Below are 9,585 nucleotides of genomic sequence, written 5' to 3'. Positions count from 1 at the left end.
ATAACACAGATGTGCTGAAATTAGTCTTCAGTTTGAGGAGTGAGGCGGGTTTCTTGTTTTAGGATAGTTTTTATTGGAAGAACATAGCTTTCTTCCACTTTGGTTAATTGCTTCTTTGAGTCAGAAATGGATTTTAATCTGTCTGTGTTTGACCATGGTGTAAAGATTCAGAACTTATTTTTTATGAACTGCAATTAATGTATTTACAAAGATTTCTATATTAAAAGTATTCTGTCTAAACTAGAGGTACCATACTTGTTGTTTTTTTTTTAAAGATCGTCATTTGCACATGAACATATGACAACAGTGTAAAGTAAGATCATTTACAATATTGCCAAATCCCTGAAACTCCTAGTTTGGACCAAAAAGATCATTCACAGGTATTGCCAAACCCTGCCAAGTTAGCCAGTAAAGCTCAATTAAATTTATAATAAGGGCTGACAAAATACTACATCACAGTTTTTCTGCCACCTTAAAATCTATTTCTTCATGGTTTCGAACCTTTTCCACTTTGTGAGCACTCCAGAATTTTCCAAGGATAGAGAGATTTGAAGAAAGCCGAAGTCTAGAGACTTGCTTTTTCTTAATTTCCTTGCAAAGATCCAACTCCCAAGCCAAGGGGCCTGGGCTTGCTTTCCCCTGCAGAAAGCCGGTACCGTCTGCCCCATACAGGCTCAGACCTCTCTACATCTGAACACTTTCTGCAAGCAAACCTGCACCCAAGCAGAGTGCGAGTGCTGAGCTGCGACCAAGCCTCCACCTTCAGCAGTGCCTCGCAGTAGAAACCGAAGAAAAATATGCAAGCGCACGCACCCAGAGCGGTTCATGATTTAGGGCTTTTCTTGGCCCTGGCACCCAGAGGACAGGCGACAGCATCCCCTGCGACGGAGCCCTGTGTCGTTCCAGGCAGGCCTTGCACAAAATCGCTCGTCCGTAGGTAGAATCTATTGCTCCGTTATGCAAACGTGACATCTACTGTTAAAAAGCTTCTACTGCAAGAGGAAAAAGAACCCAAGAAAACGGAACACAGCCTCAGCACTCCGACTGTCAAGAGCCTGTGGTGCGTAGCCCCAGAGGGCTAGGGCATCGGCAGATGCTTTTCCCTCTGTAGTCTCACACTCTTCACCAAACTGCCATAGTCTGCTCCGGGTCCAGCTGTGCCCTTGCTCCCGCGTCAGGGTCCCGTGCTCGGTGTCATTTGCCACGCACACGGTGGAGCAGAGCAGCCAGCCCACCTGCTGGCAGTGCGCAGAGAGATACAGAAGGGATTTTGGCACAGTGCAATCGCCCCCAGCGAGCTGACACTGACATTTGCTATGCAGGAGCCACATGCCGGACCCTTGTTTTGCTCCCAGCACAAAAGCAAAGCACTTTACCACTGCTTTTTTCAGTATGAGTGAGCACTTCGCTTCCCCATCTTCCCTTACTCTACGGCAAAACAAAAACATCTTTTTTTCCATTTCTTTTCAACCTCTGAATTTACCACCCTATTTCAGCCCTCTCTTCCCTCCCTCCCTCCATCTGTCTCTCAGGGATGGTGCTACCAAGAGAGAACAAACCCTTTGCTCTTTGCAGCCCCAAAGCAATCTTCACTGAAGAGTTTTGGGGATTCTTGAAAATAAGGCACAGGCCGGCCCATCACAACAAACCGTTTTCCTCAGCAGTTCCTATCTGGCCCTCCGAATTGTCCACTTTGCTGTGCAAGTTCCTCACTGGCCACTAGAGGGCAATGGGGCATGGAAAAGAAGTTTCTCTTGCTTGCTATCGGGTGACTGCTAGCACCTCAAACGAATCAATTCTGAATTTACTGCATCCTCTGACCTTGGGCTAGAGATTCGGGAGACATTAACAAGGACACCATCAGCCCGGAAGGGCAGGGAGGTTGGAGCACGTTCAGATCTTCAGACACAGAGGCACCAGGCAACTAATAAATGGGCTAAACCCAACCCTTCAAACACGACACCACAGACAGCACGTGCTTTAAGCTCTAAACGGCAAGAAGCAGTTCTAATTGATTCAGGTTTTACTGACCAGAAAACAAAACATTGTCCTTCCAGCCCTTATAAAAACAAATAATAAATGTCACTTCTAACTTGAAATTAAGAATTTGCTTCCACTTCCGCTTCCTTATGCCAGCAGATCTTTCATAGCCTCGTGGTACTGCATAAATCATTACCATCCAAACAAATAAGTGAATAAAAGGATGCTGGATGAATCCACCGATGTGCAAATCAGTGAAAACTCATGGAAATATTGAAGATTTCCTAGGTGACAGACCCTAAGAATTCAGACCTTACTGTCTGTCTACAACCCAGCTGGGCCTGTAATGGCTCTGCAGCTCTATCAAAATAAAATGGCTCTTCTTATGACGGCCTTTGCCACTCCTGGTAATATCAGAAAATGTGAACCTCAGCCATCAGCTTCTCAGTATTATTTACCAATGGCTGAGAAGTGTCAGTCTTTAATCATAAATTTATTGATAACTTCCTGAGTACAGCACTGCTGGATGCATCTAATCTTCCTCCGGTGCTGAGAAAATGGGAGGCCCCAGGCAAGGAGGAGGAGTGTCTGTCGGGTTGCCAGCAATTGCCCTGGCCCCCAGATGACTTCAAAAAAATCTTACAGAAAAGTGACACAGATATTAGCAGACTGTTACTGACATTAGATCCATAAATAATTCCACGTAATGCATGGCCCCAGCCCTTAGAAAGTCCAGGGGACAGAAAGGTAGAGGCTGACGTATTGACAGATGTGTCTGCAAGAGCTATTAAAAAAGGGAAAGCAGTTTCCGTGGGATTGGGCTAAGCCACTGCACCCAGGACCAGACAGAAACCTTGGTCACGTGTCTGACAAAACAGATCAGAGTGCACAGCACCAAGCAACAGGACAAATGGAAAGAATAACACCGCTTCAGCAGGGCGTCAGAAATGAAGGCATCCCCCGCCAGCAGACAAAAGCCCTTGTGAAAGACTGGAGAAGATTTCCAGCAAGCCTCAGGACAGGTGAGGACAGAGCTCAGGCGCGCTTAGTCTGTGCCGCAGATACAGAGAAGATACTCTTACATCTGTTCTTGCCTGGAGAAAGAAGCTGCTGTCTGCCATACGCTAAATCTATTTTTTCATGTCCTTAAGTGCACTGGAGTAATGTATTTTCCATGTTACTTTTTGCAGCTATCACTGAGAGACACGTCCCTGAATCCCGCCAGTGGGTACATCCCGTCAAAGTGCTGCAGTGAATTGCTAAGCATGTTTTATAAATTAGCTCCTCCAAAAAACCCCTGCTACCCAGCCCCATTCTGTGCTGAGGCTTCATAACAGTAGCAAACCCATGATACGACTTGAACAGAGGAGAAAACAAAAGAAACATTGCGTAGTCTCCCAGTCGAAGTAGTGAAACAGATGGACATGATTCCCCCCTTCAGAGGCACTGACCAAGTGCCTAAATGCTTTGCTGCAGGCATCTAACCCTGTTACGAGTCCCCCCCCTCTCCTTTCTCCACTGACAACGCCTTCATTCCCGACACACGCCCAGGAACAGCAAGAAAATCCCCACTGCCTAGGAGACACTGCTCAGGTAGCTTCCAGCCAGATTTCAAGGTAACAGACCTGCTCCGATCCTCAGCTGGTGCTACGGGATTGATCCCACACCAGTGGTCAGATTTCTTGGCACTTAGCAGGGCTGGCTTTTCAGAAGTGTTTAGCATCTTCCACACACCCAGCTCGCTCGCTCGCAAACTCAGTTCCAGCCTTAAGTTGCTTGTGCTTCCGCTTTGCATGTTCAAAACACGGACACGGGGTCCTCTGCTCTCCCCGCCTGCCTCATCTCTCAGAGCCCAGATGCCCTCCCTCGCCTCCGCCGGCTGCAGAGGGGATGCCCAACCCCATTTCTGGGCTGAGCCCACTGGGACCAGTTACCTAACCTCCAAGCTGTGTGTCAGTACCTTTCTGGATCCCCTCTCTCCGTTTTGTGCATTTATAGCAGCCCACGCTAAGGGGTCTGCGTTGGTCTTTTCTCTGCTGTAACAGCAAGAACGACTCGCAGCGACAACACAAAAACCTCTGATGCCACCACCTCTCAACACGCAATCTACTGTCACATCGCTCTGCTGGGGCTGATCTTGCTTCAGGAATCCCTACGCTGAAGCCCCGCAAAGGAAAACAAATAACCCTGCACAGGACCAAGTATGCTGCAGCAGCCCAGCACGCAAAAAAGGGGAGAGGGACAGAGAGAAACCACAGTGGGACCCTGGGCCTGCCTCCTCCGGATAGCTGTAATCCACTGTGAATTTTTCCTGCTAGAATCAGCTGTGTGCTGCAGGCACATAGCCGGATGGAAAAGGAACCTGAAATATTAATGACCCACTGCAGAGCGCAGGCAGGAAGAGATCTACAAATGAGGACAGGAACCTTAGATAGCCTAGCGGAATTGCTCACTTTTTATCCAAAACACAGGTGAATTCAAACGACCACGTGCTGTCCCAAAGGCACTGGGAAGGAAGAGCACTGGATTCCAGACTTTGGGGTGCTCAGCAGCTGCTCTGTGTGCCACGACGGGAACCCAGGTTAGCTGAACCCGCCAGGCTGTCACGGGAGCGGCTCGGCCAGGATCAGCACAGTGTGCCGAAAGCCGTCTCCTTCCCAACCGCCGGTCTGAGCGGCACGAGGCCCAGGGCAGACAAAGCCCACAGAAAAGGGGAAGGGCAGGGGGATCTAATTGTGCACTTATCAATATACCTCAGCAGCTGTCTAGACATTATACGCCAGCAGACAGACTTCTCTCTCTCACTGATAAGGCCTGACCCAAAATTCTTTAAATTTGACCAGAGTGGAAACACAAGACCTCTGTCAGAAAAGAGCAAGAGCTCTAATTCATATCAACATCATCTTTTTTTTTCCCTTGAATAATTACATTACTAATTTCACACCTGTTCCTTATTCATGTCGGCATTTCCCTGCCTTAAAAGCCGTCCTGACATGGGGTTAGAGTCATTTACTTAATCACTGCCATCATTAGGAATGCTGCAATCATAGGAATAGTGCCTTCTCATTACTTATTTAAAATGTGGCAAGCAGCATAGACATTTGTGAGATATATGCCAAATTATGCCCAACAGAAAGGCGGGGGGAAGAAGCAGTTACGCACACGCATCTTCTGAGCATCTGCAGAGTACCCCATAGCATGTAGGAGTAGCCTAGAAGCTCCGACATCAGTTTAAAAAATTCATGGGCCAGCAGTTGCCTCCCTACACCAGAAATAAACCTGTTAGTAAGTGTTACTCAGAATGAAAAAAGGTGGCAATATTTGGGCTGCTGAGTTTATACATTATGTCTTGTTAGGAAAATCCTGATAGGATCCTGGGTAGAGGAAACTGTCTCAAAGTTGCATAGCATATTTCACTCGGATCGATTTTGGCATGTTTAGCAAACTGTATTTATGCAAACCACATCTCAGGAGCTGCAGTAGAAGGCAGATAGTGGGAGGTTTTGCAAAAGCTGGCGATTTGGACCACCCTTGCTCAGCGAAGCGAGAGCTGCTGGTGCTCTCGACCCTGCTGCGACGTGTGGGTGGTGCAGCGAGTCCTGTCACTGTGAGCCTCGGAAGAAAGAAAACCCCAGCTGGGAACGCTAACACTGCTCATTTTCCAGCAAGCCACGGCTGTCACTAAGGGCAGATCCTGGCCCCTTCAGCCAAGGTTTGCTCCGCAAATCCACCCAGGTCTGGAGCAAGTCTGATCTAAGGCTTTGATGTCACCCATCTTCCTATTTGAAACTGCAAAAGAAAAATACAACCATTGACCGGTCTCTGGAGTCCACAGAACTGGGCTGTGCCCTGTCCTCAATTCAGGTGAATTTTAAGCTGACATACTACGATACATGGATCACAGACCTGGAACAGCACAGGGGTCCCCGCAAGCTGCTGCGTTCCCCAACACAGGGTGGCAGGAGACAGCCCCAGCAGCACAGATTGCAGTACTGGTCCCCAGCTCCCACCGCAGCTGGGAAAGCATCTCCTCTCCCTCCTGGGCATCACTGGAAGAATCTTGTCCCTTCCCACAGCCAGGCACCAGCTCCCCTCAGCCCACCCAAGGGCCACAAGACACCCAGAGTCGCTTCCTGCCATCTCCGCTTATAGAATAAAGCTAGAAGTACTACTCTTACTACATATAAGTATTTCCCTGTTCCAGAGAGTACTGTGTATCCCCAGGGTTTGAAAGATTTAAAGGTGTTTTATGTATTCATGTGGAATATGTATTCCTATTTCTGTATGAACACACATAGACCATGAAAAGAACGCTGTGTTCACTCCTAGAATACTTCGGTACATGAAGATAAAGGCTATTGGGTGTGTTAACTCCAAAATACACATTACATACATGCACGTAACTGCTACTGACACCAACACACCCCTGTGTGGAAAGTATTCCTGCCCATGGCAGGGGCTTTGGAACTAGGGGATCTTTAACGTCCTTTCCGACCCAAACCATTCCAGGATTCCAGATAAGCTACGTGGAACTGCACATGAAAGTCCAGCATACAGGGTGTTTAATACCATCTCTGTGTACAGAGGATATTCATTTAGAAAATATTTAACATTAACAGGGAAATCTTCATTTCAAGATGTTTTTATAGTGCTATGATCTTGGGTTAACCTCATTTTCTATCACATGTACTACTTGAGTTAATTCCTTCTTTATAGCCAGTGATTTCTTCCAGTCAATCCTTTGAGATCTGGCTAGTGGGACCTGGTGTGTTTTGCATGGCATTTATAGAAACCCTTCAACAGAATTTATTTTCAATTATTCTGTATTTATTTCTCTGAAAAACAAAATCTGTAATCATTTCTAAACCTGAGGAGCAAGTGAACTACTTGTTACACTTAAAAGAAAATGGTCTGGAGGTTTTGTTCACTTATTTTTCCTGTGCATATGCTTTAGCTCACTATAATCAGCTGGACAAAACTTACTTCACCTTGCAGTATTTCTGGAATTAATATGGCTACTGATTTTTGTCCAGTCATAAAAATGGTCCTTTTATCAGTGTGATTGTGGAGGGTGTTTTCAACCATTGAAGAAATTCTCTATTTTGAAGGGGAATAAAAGCAGTTTTATTCCTAGTTTCCGAGGCTCATGTATTTCCCTTTCCTTGGTGTCTGTATTTCTGCTCTATTGTTTCTGTTACACAAAGAAAAGAAAGGAGCAGAGGGAAAGAAAAAAAAAAACAACAAAACAAAACTGACCTCTTTTCTCCTCCCCAAAATGATCCCTTTTCATTAGATCAGTTGGAAAACACTAAATATTTTTGTGGTGAAGTTTTTAAAAACTGCCGTTTCCAAGTCTTTCCTGCTTTTCCAACCAGGTCTAGAAGCTCTCTAACACGGGTCTGGTTTCGCATTATGACCGGGGAAGCAGAGATCAGGGAGGAAAATTACCCAGCGTTGAGCCACCACCCCAGCAGCAGAAAACCCGCAGCGGGTGCCCGTCTCTGCCCCTATCCCCAGGCTGGCACCAAGCCCTGCCTGGGCAAAGCTCTTTGCCCACGTTGCAGGGGCTCCAACGACGTCAATGCCCTTCAGTCCTAACACACGCTTAGTTTTAAGCCGCACTTAGGTCTTACAAGAAAGTCTGCTCATTCTCTGAAGCGTCATTGCTTTCACTTGTCTGACAGATCCCCTTCAGCAGTGACCATGTCCTGCCAAGCCCGTGGTCTTCATCACTACCAGGAAAGCTCTGTGACAAGTGGAACAAGCCATGCCCAGACACTCCAGTGTCTCCAGAAAGAGTCACTAGGAACAGGCAAAGAACATCAGGGATAACGTACGGACCTTGTTGCACATCAAACATACAACTCCAGTCACGATCAGAAATATTTGCAGTGTTATTCTTGTTTCTTCCCCAGCATTATTTGCAACTCAGATCGATCCCTGCTGAAGTCAGTGGCAATGTTTCCATAGATTTAAAGTGACCTTCACAAACCCTATATGTTCCCCAACCAAAGCATTCATCCTGTTTTCTGTTTTTACTGTAACACTAAAATTTCATTTTCTGACCGAGCTTGTGTTGAGCTGCCTGACGGACAATAAATATAATCACACTTAAGTTAATGGGCAGGACACCAAACCCAAAAGCTTTTATTTTCATTAAACATCATTAGATGTGGCATGTCTTTTATCAAATCTGTCGCCGATACTCACTTTATTAAAAAGTCCATCACCCCAGACTGCATAATGCAATCTGCAAGGACAGGCAGTGAATTTATATTAAACACGTTAGCAGGTGGGGACACAGACTCCTGAAAAAAAATATATTCAAAATTCCTCTTCAGAAAGGATCTTGAAAGGACAAGCAAAACAAATAGAAATTAATAATTCAAATGTGTGAAGGGATTATTTTGCAAACAGTAAGAAGAAATGACCTATTTCAGCTAAAAATACCCCAAATCTATGAAGTCTTACAAAATCAAAACCAAAGATATTCAGATGAACATGGTAATTAAACATTTAGATGTCTTTGAATATCTGACCACCGTACACAGGTTATAAGCAGCATCCATTTCTGCAAACTACCACACATCAGCAGGAACCATCCAGGGCCCTGAGGACTTCTCAGCACGGGTACACGAGCTACATAAAACAGGTGACCGCACTGAAATTCGCTTACCATCACCACGCTACGCCAGCTTCAGGACCCATGGTTAGGGCATACAGAAAAGAAATTGTTTTATTTATCCTAGACTATACTCATGTTTTGAGCATTTAATTTCAGGACCTATAAAGGCACAATTTCCAAGGCTGCAGAGATGCTACTGGAACACTTCAACTGGGCTTGAGGGCATTCACGGAATAGAAACCCCTCGTGAATCACGTAGCTCCTTTTCTATTGAAATTCAAGCCTAAGCAGCAGAATCTATTCTCCACCCTTTTAACTCAGAGGTACCATTTCCAGAACAGAGCTGGTCTGTACATAGACAGCTTGGTACCAGGGATAAGAGCTTCCATCCCCCCGAGTTAGTCCACATCCAACACATGCAAAGCTTCCCGTGTCCGTCAGCCTCAGCACACTGAAGTGCAGCATTTGCTGCATGAGCCGTTTATCACACTTGTGACTAAAGGCTGATCTTCAGGAAAATATCCATTCAAAAAATACAATTAAATAGCATCTGTCTCTTTTCACTGGTGCTTTACTTTGTATTTTTAAAAGCCTTAGTTAAAAAGGCCAGACAGATTTTGCTACAGAATGACATTGTATTTCCTTCTTTGGCAAAAAGCAACCCACTCATCTTTTCCTGTCACTTTACAAAAAAAAAAAAAAAAAACCAAACCTAGCAACTCGAAAATTCAAAGCACTTCACACCCATGTCACAGTTTTTAATCTCTGAAAATCAGTTTTGCAAGGGAATAAGGATAATCTGTGCCAGCTTCGATTTACTTGACAAGCCATTTGCTGTTTAAAAACAGGACCATTTTCCTGGGAACTCGTGAACCAACCCTCTTCCTGGAGCCCTTGCTGACTAACCGAGCAGCAGCCACCGCACAAGGGTGTTTCTTGGTCTGAGGAGGAGCAGCAGCTCCTGGTGCGAGATGCCAGTG

Source organism: Opisthocomus hoazin, chromosome 28, assembly GCF_030867145.1.
Source record: "Opisthocomus hoazin isolate bOpiHoa1 chromosome 28, bOpiHoa1.hap1, whole genome shotgun sequence".
In the NCBI taxonomy this organism is placed as follows: Eukaryota; Metazoa; Chordata; class Aves; order Opisthocomiformes; family Opisthocomidae; genus Opisthocomus; species Opisthocomus hoazin.
Note: the sequence above shows the minus strand (reverse complement) of the source record.